Source organism: Puma concolor, chromosome D1, assembly GCF_028749965.1.
Source record: "Puma concolor isolate L17-30 chromosome D1, mPumCon1.1.hap2, whole genome shotgun sequence".
NCBI classification, from domain to species: Eukaryota; Metazoa; Chordata; class Mammalia; order Carnivora; family Felidae; genus Puma; species Puma concolor.
This window is the reverse complement of record NC_141676.1, coordinates 91167696-91186606: the sequence shown is the minus strand read 5'-3', so window position 1 is coordinate 91186606 and position 18911 is coordinate 91167696. Positions and strand designations below refer to the sequence as shown.

General features: G+C 48.2%; 1 protein-coding gene across 4 annotated transcripts in view; it reads left to right on the top strand.

The window, feature by feature from the left end:
• FLI1 (Fli-1 proto-oncogene, ETS transcription factor) overlaps positions 1–18911 on the top strand; it is a 130153-nt gene that overhangs the window by 55167 nt on the left and 56075 nt on the right. The gene's annotated exons all lie outside the window — the stretch shown is intronic.

Here is an 18911-nt window from a genome sequence, read left to right as displayed (position 1 = left end):
TGGAACAAAGCAAAGACCCAGGGCTGCATTTGTACTCTGGAGTCCCCTCTATTATAGTATCTGTGTTGGGCTTTCCAGTGTGTAGGTCGAAACAAAACAAAACAAAAAAGAAGAAGAAAAAGCAGCAGCAAATACTGCTTGGTTTTGCATTTTCCCTTCTGTTTTCTGATTAGAGTCTCTATGGCCTGTGAGTGCAGAGAGAACCTCAAAAGATTGTGTTTGCTGCAGATAAGCACCAAACTCGATGTTTATCAGCACTTATCTCCTGCAAACTCACTCTCTGGAGGCTTCAAAGACCAGGGAGATCTCTCAGCCTTGTTCTGAGGAGAAGCAAGCTCCTGCAGGGCTCAGCAGCAGGTGTGGTCCAACTTGCTCCATCCCTTGGAACGTGGTTGTCTTGTTCCTCCGCATGCAAAAGAAGGAAGCAGAGGGTTTACCCAATGCCTGGGGATGGGTAGTGGGGTAAAGGGAGCAGCAGCAGAAAAGGAGTGTTTTGAAACCAGCCCAGAAAGGCTGAGCAAGTAGGTGAGGTGGGGGAGGGGAAGGAAGGCTATGTATCTACCTGCCCCCACCCATCTCAGGACTTCATCTGCCAGACAAACCCATCACACGTTCAAAAGGTGTTTGAATTCCCTTCCTGCTCCCAGCTCACCACCCCTTACCATCTTTGGGTGCGCCCATTAGTCTGTATTCAGAGGGATTGTTGGCAGGGAGTGGGACAGTGGGAGGGGGGAGGGGGTGTGGGGGGGAATGGGGGAGCCAGCATTTTATTAGGCTGTTGAATTTGATTTATTAGGGGGGAAAAATCCTTCGCTTGCTTGCCACACAGGTTATTCTCAAAGTGAAAACTCTATTTTACTTTGAAAAAAAAAACATGGCGAAAGTGCCTACAGTTATGAATGGAGCTCTTTGTTACCTTCCAGATCGACAAGACAGACTGTTTGGTTCATGTCTGTGCACTAGCAAAGGAGTGTGGGGGCCTGGGAGACAGATGTGGCCTTAATTGCATGGAAATATTAGAAGATCGTTAAGCCATTTTGACAGGATTTTCCTCTTGCTGCAGGAGCAAAGGGCCACGTCTGAGCTGCATCGGGTCTGGCCAGACCCTCCAGCTGGGCCTCTTGTCCCCGCGTGTGAGAGACACATGGGCCTTGATTCACTTGCCCCGATAGTAGAAGGAAATAGATGCCTCCTTGCTATCGACGTCTATGCATGGCTGTGCTCCACGAGTGCAGAGAGTAATCCCCCAAGAAATCCTCAGACCCAAGGTGGGAGTTGGAAGAGAAGCTGTGTATTGAAATAAATATTTGGGAATGGGTGAACACATGCACACGAAGGGAGAGCGATCGGGCTGTCTCTAAACCGACGGGTGTTCTCTATAAAGCTCTCGAGGGACCCACATAGGATCTGAACGATTTACTGAAAGAGTACATCTGTGATGACAACAAATAAGGGTATTTAACGACGACAGTTTTCCATCTCTTCACTTTTCCCTTTGGAGTTTACATTTGGTGCTTATAGAATTATTCCATTGAGAGTGTTGGAAACAAGTCAGAGAGATCTTAGAACAATGTTGGGTTGTCAAAGAACAATACCTGGTAAATATGGTCGCTCTGGTCTCTCCTTGCCTGGATCCCCTCCTCTCCTCCTTGCCCCATAATTTTCTGTGTGCCTAGAGAACACAATTTTTTTTCCCATAAGCCTATATTAAAATAATTATGAGGACTGATCTGCTGGGAGGGAAGGGGAAACCCCCTCTAAAACTACAGTGTGGGAAGCCCTTTGGGTTACAAGAGTGAATGTTTTAGAGCAAGTCTTTCTCAACCATCAAATGTGGACAGTAGAGACGTGGAGTGAATTAGTATTATACAATCCTCCCTTCAGAGGGGTGAGGTCATGGTCACGTGGAGCATCGTAATGGTCAGATGGGGCTGCGCTGGTGGGTCATGGCTTAGACGATGTTTGAGCCACAGCCTGGGAGAGAGGCGACAGGGTGACCAGAAAGGAAGGGAGGGAGAGAAGAGGGAGAGAATGTGCAGCAGCAGAGATCCTGTTTTCATGCAAATGTTGTTGTTAACCTAAAGGGAAAAAGGGAAGGGCTACCAGGCAGCATTGGCACACCAGAGCCCCCAAGCTGTGCTAGTCGAGTGCTGCTCTCCCAAGGGCTGGACCTTCGAGAAGCACCAGGGATGTGTTACAAGGCCAGGAGCGCACAGTCTGCAAGCTCCGGTTGAACGTAAAATCACCGGCCCACTCAGACGTGGGCTCTGGGTCTCCGAGGAGAAGCAGAGTTTGCCTTCCAGCCAGTCAGGATACAGGGGCACCTTACCGCTGCTTTTTCCAGATCACTGGAGATCTAGGTATCTCGTTAGAGGACCCTGCAGAGAGAGCCACAACTCCATTTTACTAAATGGAGAACGGTGCCCTTCCAAATCTCTTGGGAACAGCCTTTGAGGGTGGTGGCGGCGAGTCTATGCCCCCTTCTCTCTGCTATATGCTCTTCAGAGGATGAGATGAAATGTTGAGGTCCTAGCTGGCTATTTATGACCAGGAAAGTCCCTGCAGTACATTTGTTGATAGTCGATGAAGTGTTAACGCCCTGCCCCTCGGCCACATTCCTGCTCAGTTCACTGCTTGCCTCCTTCTCTGAAATCCCCCTGCCTTGACAGTTGGTTGGGCCATCTCTCAGTACTTCACGTCCTGCCACCTTCTCGGGAGGCAGTGGCTCAGCTGCTTTATTGCTTTCTGGGATGCTACACGTGGCAGAAGACACGGTCCATTGTTACATGAGCTGTGGTAAAGTGACAGGGCGGGTACCTTACACTTTCCAAAATTCTTTTATGAGCCTCGTTCTTATTTACTTGAATCCTCACAGCAGACCGTAATTCCTGCCTTATTAAGTTCAGGATCTTCTCTCCCCTTCTCCCTCTCTCACTACACCCTCCCCCTCCCCCATCTCCAGCCCCGCCCCGAGGCACAGGCTGTGATTACACAGCAGATTTGGAGCTGCTCCTTGCTACTTACCGTCCAGGGGCGACCCTCTCATTTACAAAGGCATCTGCGTGCTTGTCTGATATTTGCTTCCCTGAAGAGCTAGGGTCAGATCAGGGGTAGGGGGAAGTTTCTACAAATGTCCTAATTCTCTAGTAGCGATAATGCTATTAACATTCTGTGATGCCATTTTTCCATTGACATGGTCCTGAATTTTATTACAGAGCCTGGTACATAGCACATGCCCAATAAATACTTATTAAATGAACGAATGCATCCACGAATGAATGCTTTTTTTTGCGGCAAATATGTTCTCCCTCCCCTAAAGAGAGAGGACGGACGCGTTAAGGAAATAGCCAACGTGACTTTTGCATGTTTTGAGTAGCGCCTAGTCTGGCCACCAAGCACAGGTATCTACAACCTATGCTGGCCACAGTAGTCACCACTAGTAACACGTGGCTATTTCAATTGACATGAACTACAATTCACTAAGATTTTAAAATTCAGTTCCTCCGTTGCACTAGCCACGTTCCAAATGCTCCATACCCACACAGGCCTGGTGACTTCTCTGTTGCACAGTGCAGATTTTAAAATATTTCCTATCACAGAAATTTCTATTGGACAGTGTTGGTCTAAAAGATAAATTTACAAGTTCCATGTCTTTCTGTGTAGAAGAATAATATATTGGGGCACCTGGGTGGCTCAGTAAGTTGAGCACCCAACTCTTGATTTTGGCTCAGGTCATGATCTCACTCTCGTGAGACTGAGCCCCACATCAGGCACTGTTCTGGGCGTGAGCCTGCTTACGAATCTCTCTCTCCCTCTCTTTGCCCTTCTCCCCTGCTTGCTCTCTGCCTTTCTAAAAAAATAAAGACAAAAAAATAACAAGCTTACATAAACATTTTGCTTCTTAAAAAATTTTTTTTAATGTTTATTTATCTTTGAGAGACACACACAGAGCACGAGCAGGGGACAGGCCGAGAGAGAGGGAGACGCAAAATCCAAAGCAGGCTCCAGGCTCTGAGCTGTCGGCACAGAGCCCAATGTGGGGCTCGAGCTCACAAACAAGATCATGACCTGAGCTGAAGTCGGACGCTCAACCGTCTGAGCCACCCAGGCACCCCACATTTTTTTTTTAAAGTTTATTTATTTATTTTGGGAGAGAGAGAGAAAGAGAATGAGCAGGGGAGGGGCAAAGAGAGTGGGAGACGGAGGGTCTGAAGCGGGCTCTGCACTGACAGCAGCAAACCTGACATGGGGCTCAAACTCACGAACCATGAGATCATGACCTTAGCGCTTAACCAACTGAGCCACCCAGGCGCCCCGTCACATTTTGTTTCTTAATTCTGATTTTATCGCAAGACTCAGGTTATAGAGCACGTTCTCGTTCTTTTCCAGAATCCTTAACACGTTTGAAAAGTCATTCAGGCTTGTTCTTTGGGTCAGGATTAGAAGGAGCAAGGTGCCTATGAGGTTCCCCCAGGGACATGTTGCTCCCAGTTTCCCGAAAAGGGCAGGATTGGGAAGGTTGACATGATTGATTTTGGCCTTCTTATGGAAATCACCGAGCTTGTAATGAACGTGGGAGATCTCAACCACGCAGAAAACTAAGCGGAAGCGGCAGTATAAGAACTTGACAGCCTTTGACAATGGAGCCTGGAGTTAAGGGAACCGAGAAGGAAAAAGGAGCTGATGAGGTTTTTGGACATCTCCTCAGGGCATCCCCACCTGGCGGGCTAGTTTCCCATTTCCTTTAAGTTTCTGAGACATCAAGGATTAAGCCTGACTGCCACCATGACACATGCCCTTGAGAGAGACAGACAGGCTCCTACTGGGCAAGGCCGATACCTTCAGAAGCGTCCAAGAGTAGAACACTAAGTACCCTTTATAGAGTAACTAAATCAGTCCCAAGTCCCCAGGAACTGTCAGTGGGCTTCAGCTGGGCTTTCTGTGCAAATAGCTTTACTGAGATTGACAAAGAAAATATCTCCATGTAATCCCACTGAGATGTTTTCATTGGAAGGCCATGGCGGGACTTGTTCACAAAATATCTGCTTTTCCTATAGATGGATGCCGAGAGACAGGAGGCCCGGTGCCAGACTGCCTAGGTTTGGCACTCAAGTCAAGCAAGGATGAAGGCCAACCCAGTGGGCGACTGCCTTGAGGGCGGCTGCCAGCCGAAAGACCAGCTGTGTCCCGGGGATGCAGCCTGAGTTCCAAGAGGAGCGGATGCTTGGCTTTTTGTGCATAGACCAGGCTGTCCTCGGTTCCCCTTACCTCCTCCCTGGAAGGGAGGGCAGTGGTCCCATGAAGCTACGATACACTGAGATCTCTTAGCTTGCTCATAGCTAGGCTGGCCATCCGATGCATCATCCGAACGGGAATAATTTTGAGAGTGAAGGGAAGTATTATGTAACATTTTCTGGAACAATCGGCATAGACTGGGACGGTCCCAGGCAAATGGGGCTGGAGGATCCATCTTACACCGCACTGGAGAGGGTCTTGTGGATCATCTAGTTCAGTTGGTCTAATGTCGCGAGAAACAGGCCCAGGGAAATGATGTGCTTTTCTTACATTAGAATCTGTGAATCATACTCAGAAGATTAAGCTCAGAGGGTGCTTACTATGTGACAGGCATGAGTTTGGAATACAATTATTATCATCCCTAGTTTACCGAAAAGGAAACTGTGGCACGGAGAGATTAAAGAATTTGCCTAAGGTCACAGAACTAACAAGTGGTGAGTGTGGAGTCCAGATCCCATCAGTCTGGCTCCACTCCCTTCTCAGAGGAGAGACCCAGTGGGGTGCCCTTTACATATGCTAACCCACTCCACTTGAAGTGGGTCCTGTCATTGTGCCCATTGTTGGGATGAGGGAATCGAGGCACTTAGTTAAGGGTTAATAAGGCCTATGGAAAGCCACAAAGAAAACCCGTCCTTGAGGGATTTACAGTCTGGTTAGAGAGACAGAATGTGAACCTATGAAAAACTACCCTCTGTGGCACAAGCGAAATGAAAATAAAAGCAATGTGACAAAGCCGTCTAGAATAAAGTGATGACTCAGTGGTGGAGGGGACAGTGGGGGGCTGCGGGAGGCAGGGAAACTTCTTGGAGGTGGTGGCACTTGAGGCGTCCTGGAAGGTCCCCTTCACCCATCTCAGGCTCTACCTCCTCCAGGAAGCCTTCCCTGAGCTCCTCACTCACTGCCCTCTCGTCCCACCCCTACATAAGTATCGAAGTGTGGACCAGTCTTCTGCCCAGATTTGAGCTCCTTAAGGGCAAGTGTGTGAGTTTGGGGTCCCATTTATCTTTGTATCCCCTGTGCCTAGCCGAATGCTTGACCCCCAGTGGGTCCTCCATAAAAGTGTGGTGGGTAAATGAGACCTGAGGAGGCAGGGTTGACGAGGAAAGTCAGTGCTGTGCAGGGATAGCTGGTTCGAGTGACGGAAAAAGCCAGCTGGTTTTCACATAGGTATTTGCAGACACCAAAAGAGCAGTCAAGAAATGTATATTGAATAGGTGTCTAAAGGTTCAGAGTGCTGGGTCTTATATAACAAGAGGAGAATCTATTAAAAATAGAACATTAAGGGGCACCTGGGTGGCTCAGTCGACTCAGGTCATGATCTCACGGTTCGAGGGTTCGAGCCCCGCGTCGGGCTGTGTGCTGACAGCTCAGAGCCTGGAGCTTGCATGGGATTCTGTGTCTCCCTCTCTCTCTGCTCCTGCCCTGCTCACACTCTGTGTGTGTGTGTCTCTCTCTCTCAAAAATAGATAAACATTAAAAAAAAGGGAGGGGTGCCTGGGTGGCTCAGTCGGTAGAGTGTCCGAATTTGGCTCAGGTTGTGATCTCATGGTTCGAGGGTTCGAGCCCCGCGTCGGGCTCTGTGCTGACAGCTCAGAGCCTGGAGCCTGCTTCAGATTCTGTGTCTCCCTTTCTATCTACCCCTCCCCTGCTTGCGCTCTCTCTTTCTCAAAACTAAATAAACATTAAAAATATGTTAACAGAACATTAAAATGCAACAGAAGGAGCAAGAGAGGGAGAGAAGAAATGGGGGCAGGATGCAGGAATAGTGAAGAAGACAGAAACGTGAGCAGAGGGTGCCCAGAGGGAGCAGGATAAAATAAAGCACACAAGCTAGGCAGAGGCAGGTCAGGGCTGCCTAGCCAGCCCAGGAAAGGACCTCCTTAGGCACCACCTCCTTCCATCATCTCCATCCTCAGGGCTTTTGCCACATGTCCCTGCAACAATATGGTAACCGTATGCCGTGGGGCCACAAGAGGACTAAGCACCTTGGATAGCATGGTTCATCCAGATGTGAGAGTTGGAGGTATTGCACACTCAGGACTCGATGGGTGTGAGGTCGCCAAGCGTGACTCCTCAAGCGTGAATCAGGGAAAGGAGACAGCCATTAAGAGCTACGAGATGGATTCAGGGGCTCCTCTGTTCCCAGTGTCTCGTGAGGAAATGAAATAAAATGGAGTCCCCTGCGAGACACCTAGCTGGTCCATCGCGGTGAAATGGCATTCTCCCTGGCAAGTGCCAGCTGAGGCTGGCAGACATTTCCCAACTGGTGTGCACAGGACTGGACCCTCCGGTTCTTGAGGCTGGTTTTGCGTTCGTCCCCGTCCAGGGCGCTCCTCGGGTATAAGCTGGAAGGAAGAGAGCAAAGCCCCACCCCCACCCCCGGGTGCATGTTTCCTTGTGGTTTTCCTGTGATTATGAGGGCACCAGTTGCCATGGAAACTGTCGCACGAGGCAATTGTCAGATAAGATCATAGCTTCTAGGAATAGGGCCCTCAAGTGGTTGTTGAGAAGGATCGGTCAGTGGCTTTGTGTTTAAATTTGAACAAGACATCGACACTGGGTGTGGCTGTTTAAAAACCAAAAACTGGACAAGCCTGGGGTCCAGGGCTTAATCGAAACTGCTCATGGCCAAGAGATAGAATGGGAAGTCTAAGTGTTGGTCAAGGTGCTGGCAGGGGCCGGGCGTCTCTTTGTCTCCTACCAGTTCCAGGGATTTTATCCACTAAAAAAGGTTATTGCACACCGACGGGGTGTTCAGAACGGAGCAAGCGACTGGGAATGGAAACAAACAATAAGACTAATTGGGGTTCCTCTCCTCAGGGCACCTCCAGCAGCAGAGCTGGTCTTTGAGAAAAAGGATGGGAAAGTTCCCATGACCCCAGAAGTCAAAGAAGCACCCAAGGGCACCTGCCATCTACTTCCTCCTCTCCCTGGCACTTACGAACGTTGTGGAAAGTGGCATTTCCACCCCCTGGTGGACAGCTGTCTGCCCCTTGGGGGAGCCCATCCTTTCAGATCTGAATCGCCTCACTGCCCCCTTCCCTTTGTCACTCAGCGTCTCGTCTGGTCCCCACAGACCAGATTGAGATCCTCTTGGTCCAACTACCAAGCCAGACCCATAAGGACAAGATTCTGAGGACAATTCTTAGTGCTCCCACTCTCAAGCAGTAAGAAAGGTCAGGAACTTTATCCTGGCTCCGAGGCTATTCTATTAGCCCCTGCACTGAATGAAACGCAGACTTTGTGAGGAAACGTTGCAGCCTCTCCCCACAGAGGACGCTTCTTCCAAGCCCTCAGCTCTCTGTGGTCAGGGCAGTGAGGCCGTTCGCCATCGTCAGAGAGCCTTAAACATTTGATAGAAGACAGTTAAAATTTTCCAGGAACGAAGAGCTTGGGTAGTTTGCCCAAATTCACACAGCCAGTAACGCTCTGCTTTGACCCAACCTGTAACCGGTGCCTTTTATGAGAACACATTTGTAAAACAACACCCTACGGGGTGAGGACAGAGCCAAAGTGGTTTGTTTCCTCCACCCTTTGCCTTTTGACCCCTCCTGAAGCAGACATGCTCCCTGCCCCATCTGGATCTTCAATGGTCCTCACTCGCCAACACCTCTGTAGTCAGAAAACCACCCTCCAGATCCGGGGAAACATTCAGATACATAACCACCTGTATGTCACGGGCACTAGGGCACCAATCCTTCGTCGTGGAGTCATTGACCCTTTAGTGGTCCCCAGACAGAGAAGGGAGTGGAGCCACTGGTATGGAAATATTCCAGTATTTTTGATGACTGGAACAGCCTCCCCTGTGAAGTCAGACAGAATACTGTCCCAATGTAAGTGATGTGCAGCAATTAAAAAAAAAAAAAAGTACGTAGGGAACTACTGGTCTACCAGGAGTCTACCTGGTAGACTGGTCCAGCTGGGTCACCTGCCAGGACTTCCGCCTTCCCTACCCGCCTCTCCCCATGGCATCTGGGGTTGACAGCTCTGTCCGTCATCCCCGGTTGCGCCAGCGAGGGCTTTATTTACCCCCGTCAGCCCTTCTGAACTGGCAGGAGGACATAGGCTCCATTTCATAGAAGTGAACATTTAAGCTTCCTAACCTTAGTGAGCCTCAGCTTCCCATCCCCGTTCGGTTCTGCCCCTGTGGCACCATGGAATCCACTTCAGGGGTCAGGTCAGTCCCTGTTATGGGAGAGGAGCTTGACTCCTGGATGGTCAGATGTAACGAACTCTACATAACAGATCTTCGCTGACCCTTTTGCTGTCACCTTTGTCATCGAGAAAAAGCAGGTTGAAGAGAGGTCAGACCCATTGTAAAGAAACAGAAAGTAAAGCATTCTATAAAACGTTCCTGTCTTGGGGTTCAGACTAACCTTCTATCCCCTTCCTGTTAGTTTCCATATTCAGCACTTTTTTCTTTTCAGCAGTAAAATCATTCTCTGTGGGAGGAGAATTTAACTTTGATGTTTAGAGATGCCCTTTAAATGTGGTTATGGTCAAAACAGTGACTGTAAAAACTCAAAGTCAACAGGCAAAGGTAGATACCCATGGGAGACCTGGAGAAGCATCTAATGGGGATCGTGATTAACACAAGGCCACAGCTCTGGATTCTGTTACATGGCATACCTTTATAGAACACAGAGACCCTCTTCTCTGAACCCATTTAGGCTCATTCCCTTAATTTATTAAACTCCATTAAATAAAGTACTTTCATCTGCAAAGGATTCTAATTCCATTTTCTAGGAACTTGGCTGGCTGCCTCTCCCTGGGTCGCCCGCTACAGAGCCCCCTCCCCAGCGAGTGAAGATTTAAGTTGGGGGTGGGTGGGTGGATTGAGTGAAGGGGAGCAGGGGGGACAGAGTTCAATAAAATACTTTAGAAATCAGCGAAGCACTCTGGGTTTCCATGGCAGGTTTGGCTCTCTGGCACGGCCTAGGATTATAGTTCACGGGCTGGAACTAGTTTAGGGGAAGAGTGTAAGTTCTGCAGTCAGGCCACCGGCTGGGCAATTCACTAGTTGAGGGACGTGAAGCAAGTATGAACCTCTTTAAGCCTCAATTTCCTTTTTAATAGTATCACGATCTTAACAAACATCTTAAAAGGCTAAATGAGGTAATGATTGTAGGAGTTCCTTGTAAGCGTCACAATATGAAATAGTGCATGTTGTATTTATTCTTTCTAATTTATGTATTTAAATTTTTTTTTCATGTTTATTTATTTTTGAGAGAGACAGAGACAGAGCCTGGGCAGAGGAGGGGCAGAGAGAGAGGGAGACACAGAATCCGAAGCAGTCTCCGGGCTCTGAGCTGCCAGCACAGAGCCCGATGCGGGGCTCAAACTCAAGAGAACTGTGAGATCATGACCTAGGCCAAAGTCGGATGCTTAACCCAGCTGAGCCACCCAGGCGCCCCTCTTTCTACTTTAAAAAAGTCACCCTTGTTTGCCTTTTGTTTGTTTGTTGTTTTCTCGTTGCTAGTTAAGGGTAATTCTGATAGGTGGTTATCAGAGGAGTTACGCCCTCAGGCTGAGATTGACCCTCCCTCACTGTGTGAACCTAGAGAGGTTATGCTCTGTGCCTCAGTTACCCCGTTTGTTTAGTCCTGGTTCTGATTCCTGAAGCCAGTGTCAGTAACCGTGGTGAAAAGGATACTTAGACAATCACCTTCTGCCTCCTCTGGATATGGGTTCCCTTGTTGGTGATGAACACGATAGAAAATGTTCCAGTTACTATGGCTACCTAAGAAACTATACGAAAACTTAGTGGCATAAAACAACTATTATGCTCACGAGCAAACCTTCATCTGAAGGCTCATCCCTCCCAAGTCTGGAGGTTGCTGCCGGCTGGTGGCTGGTGGCCTTGTTTCCTCTCGCTGTGGGCCTCTCCATGAGTGTAGTTTCTCGGCTTGGGCTGGTTTGGGCTTCCTTGCAGCATGGTGGCTGGTTTCCAAGGACTAGAGACCCAAGAGAGAACAAGAAGCAGGTGGAAGTCGTAATGCCTTTTATCACCTAGCCTTGGAAGTCCAGCAAGGTCACTTCTGCCACCTTCCGTTTGTTGAAGCAGTCATGAAGTCCCATCTGGGATCAAGGGGTGGGGGGGCGGGGGGAGGGAAGTAGAGCCTGCATTCTGATGGGGAGTGGCAAAGACTGGAAATATCGTTATGGCCCTTTTGGGAAAAGACAACCTGGCAGATATGAACACAGGCAGCTCCCACTCTACACCCTGTGAGAGGGGCTTCTGCTTAATATTTGGTGCCCCCTTCCTCCTTATCCAACTTGTCTTAAAATTTGCCTTCTTTTCTCTTTGTCCATCTGTGGGACCGACATAATGAACAAGAAGTGGGTACCGGGCCAGTAGGTAGAGAAGAGAGTGAAGCAAAAGGCTTGAAAACGAACTGATAGCCGCTACCCCCTCCTCGTGGTATTTCAGTGTGGCTGTGATGAGGTCCCCGCCCGGAGCTGGATGCTCTCTCTGCAGCAGAGCCTGCTGATTTCCGAGAGCCGAGAAGACAGAGGATTCTGCTCTCGTCTGAATTGTGTATGCTCCCTGGCTGGCAAGAGCGGGGGACTTCGTGTCTTTATGCAAAGAATGTAACAAAAAGCCGAAGCTTGTGTGCTCCCTGCAGTGACCCAGAGATCAGCTTTCCGGAGGCCTGGTCTGCAAGTCAAGTGGACCCGCCGAGGAGGGCAGCAGCAGGGACCTTAGCGTGACTGCTTTTGACATCCTTTCACCCTCCTAGAGCAAAGCTCATCAGCCACAGAAACCTGTCCTTTAGGGGTTCAGGACAGGAGAGAGGGAAAATAAGGGGAGAGGAAACAATGTAAAATTCGTGCTTCTTGGGACCCCATGTCTTGGGTCATTCCCCGGGCTAGCATAAAAACTCAGCCTAACTGTAAGGGTGAGCAAGGGAAAGGGTCTCCCTCCACGGTGGCTTCAGGGACTTTCCTCCTCTGACTCCATTTGACTCATAACTATGGATGATGGGTGCATTCTTCCTGTGGACGGGAGGGACCACGGCAGAAATTTCTTTCATGTATTCCTGAGTAAAATGGAGATCTGAGGCACCTGGGTGGCTCAGTCGGGTAAGTGCCCAACTCTTGGTTTCAGCTCAGGTCATGCTCTCATGGCTGGGGGATTTGAGCCCTGAGTCAGGCTCTGCACTGACCGCACAGAGCCTGCTTGGGATCCTCTCTCTCCCTGTCTCTCAGCCCTTCCCCTGCTCAAGCTCTCTCTCAAAATAAATAAACCTAAAAAAAAAAAAAAAAAGAAATGGGGAGATTCTCTGGACCCGTCTTAAACCTTTTTTTTTTTTTTTTGGATACGCTAAGGGCTTTTCCAACTCTGCTTCAGCAAAGCTTTTTCAGAGATGCAATTGTTTGCTCATCATTGATATCAGCCAGGCCATCATGTGGCAACGCTCTGACCACAGTCCCCTATCACCCAACTGACAGGCACATGGGAAATAACATTTGCCTTAATCTAAGGAAAATAAATTTTGGGAAGATACATCTGCTAGTATTTAAGAAAGAAAGAAAGAAAGAAAGAAAGAAAGAAAGAAAGAAAGAAAGAAAGAAAGAAAGAAAGAAAGAAAGAAAGGAAGGAAGGAAGGAAGGAAGGAAGGAAGGAAGAAAGAAAGGAGAAGATATATATGACAAATTCCAAAGTAAAGGTTTTTTTTGCTGTTGTTTTTAGTGAACTCACAGACCTACTCATGGCATTTTTCTGATGTTTATTGCATATACAACGTATGAATGGCAATACGAGTAGCCACCTACTATTTTGATTATCTCAGCAGTAAATGGCTCTTCTCCTCACTTGTAGGGCTATTTTGTTTTAATTGTTTTAATTTATTTTTTTTTTGAGATAGAGACACAGAGCATGAGCGAGGGAGGGGCAGAGAGAGAGAGAGAGAGAGGGAGACCCAGAATCTGAAGCAGGCTTCAGGCTCTAAGCTGTCAGCACAGAGCCCAATGTGGGGCTCAAACCCACGAACTGTGAGATCATGACCTGAGCTGAAGGCAGCCACTTAACCAACTGAGCCACCCAGGCACCCCTAATGGCTATTTAACAGAATCTTGTCTGTGTCACCTAGAAGTCTGAAAAAGAAGAGTGGAAACACATTAGCCAAGTAGGCTGTGTGTTCAGAAACCCATGGAATTTGCATTTCAAAATCTAACTATTGTCTCTGAACCTGCTAATTTTGAGTCTTAGGCAACTTCCATTACTTCTAAGTAACCCACACAGGGGAGAAGGAGGTAGATCTCTGGCTTTATCTCCCCCCCGCCCCGCCGCCCCGCCGCCCATCACAACTCCAGCACTAGGGTCCCAATGCCATCTCTCAGCATTGGGCTTCTTTTAGATTTGAGTACTTATTATGTCCTAAGAACTTTAGACACTCTATTTGGGAAATTCACTTACATTATCTCATGTTACCTTCATTCAGAATCAAGCAGGTGAGGTACTGTTATTATCCCCCATTCTACGGATATGGAAATGAAGTTCATAGAGTATAAATAAACTACAGTAGGTGGTGCACAAGTGAGCAGCTGTTCAAGCTCAGATTTGAGGTCATATCTCTCCAACGTTAAAGATTGTGCTCAATAAACTCAAGAGGTACCCTCAAAGTGCTTATAGTCTCCCTGGGAGGTGCCCAGGCAGCAAACCTGAATTCGAATCCCAGATCATACTCACTTGCTGTGTGACCTGAGCAAGTTATTTCACTTCTCTGAATTAGCCATTTTCTCATCTGAAAAAATAGAGGTAATAATAGCACATCCCTCATAGTATTGCTAAGTATTGCTAAGAGGATTAAATCAGATTACTCGTATAAACAGTGTTTTGTGCTTAATATGTGTTATGATAATTGACTGCTGTGATCTATCTTCAATAATGAGAATGCAGGAAATATTATAAGTGTTGTGCTAATGGCATCTCACCCAAACTGGGTAAGGAGAGTCCCGTATCAAGACGAGTGCCCCATTGGCCATATACCTCTGCTGGCTCCCTGGGCCAGCAGGGGATCATGGGAAGGAAGGTTAACACAGCTTGGTCAGCATTTCTATGGGCAAATATGGGGATCCACTTAGCTCTGAACTCAAGCTGCCTTTCCAAGTTGCCCTTGTCTGGGCTTTCCAGCAAATGGATCAAGTAGGGTACTAACGTGTTAGGAGTCAAGGGACTGTGTGCTTCCCTCTGGGTCTAGGACTCAGTGACTGAGGGCCCAGAGCACCCTGATTTACAGGCCTAGTCTTTCTAGCAAAGGAAAGATGCTTTTCAGAATCTAATTACTAAGCCAAGGATTAACCGTAGAACTGAGTACCACAAGGGGTTAGGGATCCCATGCTTTCTGTCTTCTTCACGTGGAAGTCAATTTTTATGTCGCATGCTCTAAAGCAACCTGGACACAACAGTCTTTAGAAGAATAACTTGTCTTCCGTGTCCTGTCCAAAGTGAACAGAAACAGTGAGGTCGTTAAAAACTGAAGGAACTTCATCACTGAGAATAGCTTGTGAATTTTCGTGCTGAAGTTCTTTCTAAATTCAGTCTATCATCCCCAAATGAAATTCTCATCAACAATTCATCAGTGAAAAGCTCATGAAGACCAACAAGTCCTTCCTGTGAAGAGTTTTAAGTACAAGTAGGAGTTTTATGTATAAACTTTTCAAAGTTTTAGGGGTTGAAGTAAAAGTAAACAGCTTTATAAGACATGCATAAGATAGCAAGAGAAGCTCATGTGAAAAGCTGTATCTGCCAGCTCCATAGCTCCTCACGTGGTAATAGTGGCACCTTCGTCACTACACCCATATCATTTACTGTGACATGAGTCCCTAACACAAGTCTGTTGGCCACAAGTCAGTTGCCCAGTGCCATGTTCCGTTTTTGCCTTTTCCTCTATGCCTGTCCCCCCTCCCTGCGCCCACTGCCACTAGAGCGCCTCAGAGAAGGTTCCCCATCATACAGTCAGAAGGGGTGTCGTCTTGGGATGCTCCTAAAGCTCCAGCCTTGAATGGCCAAAAGGGTGCTAGTTCCTTTCAGAGATGGTGAGAATGTTCTCCTCCCCAGCTTTCATTTTCCACCAGGATCTCAAATCAGCTTGTTTGGGGTCTAGTCTGCCCAAATCTATTATTCCCACTTAGTGGCCCTCATCTCTGGTCTCCTGCCCTTAGTAGACTTCTTAATTCAGTCCAGCAGGCCAGACAGGGAGCTGTTTTCCTTCATTTACTCCTTTTTCCCAGCCTCCCCCAACCACTAATTCTTTTCTCCATACTGTTCTAAGAATAAAAAAAGCCCTTTGCTTATCAATGACTGGAAATAGAAAACAGAGAGGGAGAGAGAGGAAGAGGGAGCGAGACAGAGAGAGAGAGAGAGTACGTGTGTGGGTGGATGCGCCTACCCACGCGGTATTCTCACTGGGCTTTCATAAGCTCAAACGAGTCACAGGGCATTATCAGGGAACGTTTCATGGGTGAGGAAGATCTTGTTTGCCTCAGAAAATGAGAAGCGTCGGATATGTGCGCAGGTGGAAAGGACAAAGAAAGGGTACTCACGGCCCAAGGACCGCTGAAGTGTATGTGAGTGGGGCCCGCTGAGTGGAGCAGTGGAAACAGCGCTGGGCAGGAGTCGCGGGAGAGGGAAGCCATGAAATGTAAGGGTGGACATCTGGGGCCAAGCTGAGCTGTGGGAAAACAAGCAGATGACAGTAGATTTGCTATGGTCAACACGGAGCGAGCTCTGGGAGGTATCGGAGCAGGGATTGTGGCAGGATGTATTTATGACTTTCAAGGGAGCTCTGTGCGCAAAGTGGGCTGAATGAGGGCAGAGCATACGAGTGTGTGTAGTCATAGTGGAAAGAGCCTGACGAAGACAGGCGTTGGGAAGGCACACGTGCCTGGAGGCAGACAAGTCAGACAGGAGGAGCGACAGATGTTCTGGAGGGGATCAGGGATCTCTCGTCCTGTGATGTTGCCACTTGACTGGAGTTTCCACTGGTTGTGAGCTACTTTCCAAAATGAGTTTGGACAGGTTTTGTGCCCTTTACTACACCTACACTTTGTCCTGTAAGTGTGCATTCTCATTTCCTTAAGAAGTCTCTCCACGGTCTGCCACCAGAACCCCCAACTTGTCTTATCTGTTTTCTGTTGCAATCTTTGCTTCGAACCTTGGTTTTGACACCTTGCGTGGCCCCCTTGGACTTGAAACCCTGCTTTCTCTTGCTTCCTGGCCCACCATCTTTGGGGCTAATGATGAGAGGGATCTTTCATGCTTCCCCAGAGCATCACTATCCCCAGTCCTGCCTCCTAGGCCTCCTTCCTTCAATTTCTTCTCCCCTAACCTAGAAGATGGGAGATGAGAAATTCTGTAATTGGAAACTCCAAGATTTGTGCATGACGGAGCATAAAGCCGCTCTCCACAGTAGAAGACAATACCCTGTGGTACAATTAACACGATTCCTTGAACGTAGTCTCTTTTTCTAGCAGAACTGGTGAGTGTTCTCCACCTTTGTCACCAAAAGCACATTTATGGGTCCTAGGTGGTGGTAACGTCATCTCTGCTCTTAGTATAGAACCCTAGGAATTTCCGGGACTCATGCTGAACTATCTGGAAGATTACAGTGTCAACCTTTCAACTTAGAACCATAACACTGTGGGCCTGGATGACAACTGAAAACTGGTGTGGGATACAAAGGCAGGTCTGATCCCTAACTGACATGGAGAATGGATATAATAACCATAAGACAGTGGTTCCAGGCAGCACAGCTTTTCTCTGAGCCCGACACAAGGGCACTAGGTGGAAAACGAGCAAGGATCCCAGCGTATTTTAGGTCTGAATCAAGGAACACCCACCTGTTTGGGGGACGGGAGCCTTTCAATATTGTGTAGGTAGCTCAGCTTTGAAACTTCCATCTCTGGCCGTATCTACACTATCCAAAGCCTTCTGGTGCAGAAGCAGACTTCCTGGAGTGTGTTCCAGTAATTCTTCCCTGATCCCAGCAGGAAACAGCCACAGAAGAGCCTTTTTCTTTGAAATGTGGCTGCCCTGCTGGGGTTGAGAATGACCCCGGGAGAAACGGCGACTTCAGTGACTTTAGCTGGTGGACCAGCCTGTAATTTGACAGGTGTAGGGAGGGCTTACGTAAAGGTGGCCTATTGGGGCTGCCGTAACAAAACACCACACATTGGGTGGCTAAAGCAACAGCAATTTGTTTTTTCACAGTTCTGGAGGCTGGAAGTTCAAGATGAGGGTGCTGGCGGGTTCTGAGGGCTCTCTCCTTAGCTTGCGGATGGCTTGCTGCCTCTCCACGTGGGGGACTCTGGGCGTCCAACAATTCTATTCCAAAGACACGAGTCAGACTGGATTGAGCCCATCCTAAACGTCTGATTTTAACGGAATCAGGCCCATTTAGAGGCCCTTGCTCCAAATACAGTCTGGTTCTGAGGTATTGGAGTTAGGGCTCCAACATGTGAATTTAAGGGAATGATTGACCCCATAACAAGTAGTTTGAGAGAATCTTTACTTGAACACCAGTAATCATGAGACCTAACATTTATTGGGGGTCACTATATGCCAGATACTGTTCTCTTTTTTTAAATGTGTATTTATTTTTTGAGAGACAGAGACAGAGTGTGAGCAGGGGAGGGACAGAGAGAGGGAGACACAGAATCTGAAGCAGGCTCCAGGCTCCCAGCTGTCAGCCCAGAGCCCGACGCAGGGCTCGAACTCATGAACTGTGAGATCATGACCTGAGCCGAAGTCACTTAACCGACTGAGCCTCCCAGGCGCCCTGCCAGAAGCTGTTCTAGATATTTGTCATATATTATTCCATCTCCTCTTCCTAATTATAGATTGTGTAATTGTAGATTATACAGATTGTAAATTAATCCTGCCGTCTAGATTGTGTCCTTCTTTTCTGCAAAGCGGTCCCCTTTCTTTGGTGTGATTATGCGATACAGTGATTTTCACACCCCGGTCCGTGATGTGATGCGAGTTGGAATAGTGGGAGAATCTTATGGTGGTGCTTTGGCTGGTAGGCGATCTCTGCAAAGTGCAAGGCTTTCTTTCGCAATTCAGGCATCCACAAGCCAGACTTCCTCCGGGCGATGGGACGGTATGAGCGGGAAGACTGAGGGTCTTGCAGAGGGCCTCTCCTCGACTGCCCCCATCCACAGAGCTGAAATTCTGCCCTCGTTCCAGGCAAACTGAATCATCAGATTAAGACAGGAAGCTATCCTCTCTAGGAGTCAGGCAAGAAAGCATGACAGAGCACTGTCCCCAAGAGGCAGGCAGCCTCCCAGTTGAATCATGGATGTGTGTAAGATACACCAGCACACCCTGGGGAACCCCTGCGTTCTTTCTGGTTGTTTCTTACAAGCTAGACACCTGTATGTACCAAGATTTTTCTCACTTAACCCACCTATCGGCTCTGAAGAAGCTATTCTTATTCCTGTTTACAGATAAGGAAACTGAAATTAGATGCAGCCACAGCCCCGGGCCCCACCCTTCCCCTGTGTGACCTTGGGCTGGATAGTTAACCTCTCTGGGTGGGTCTCACTGGCCTCACCTATAAAGTAAATGCTCACTTTCATATCCCCCTCCAGCCTGACAGCTCCACACAGCT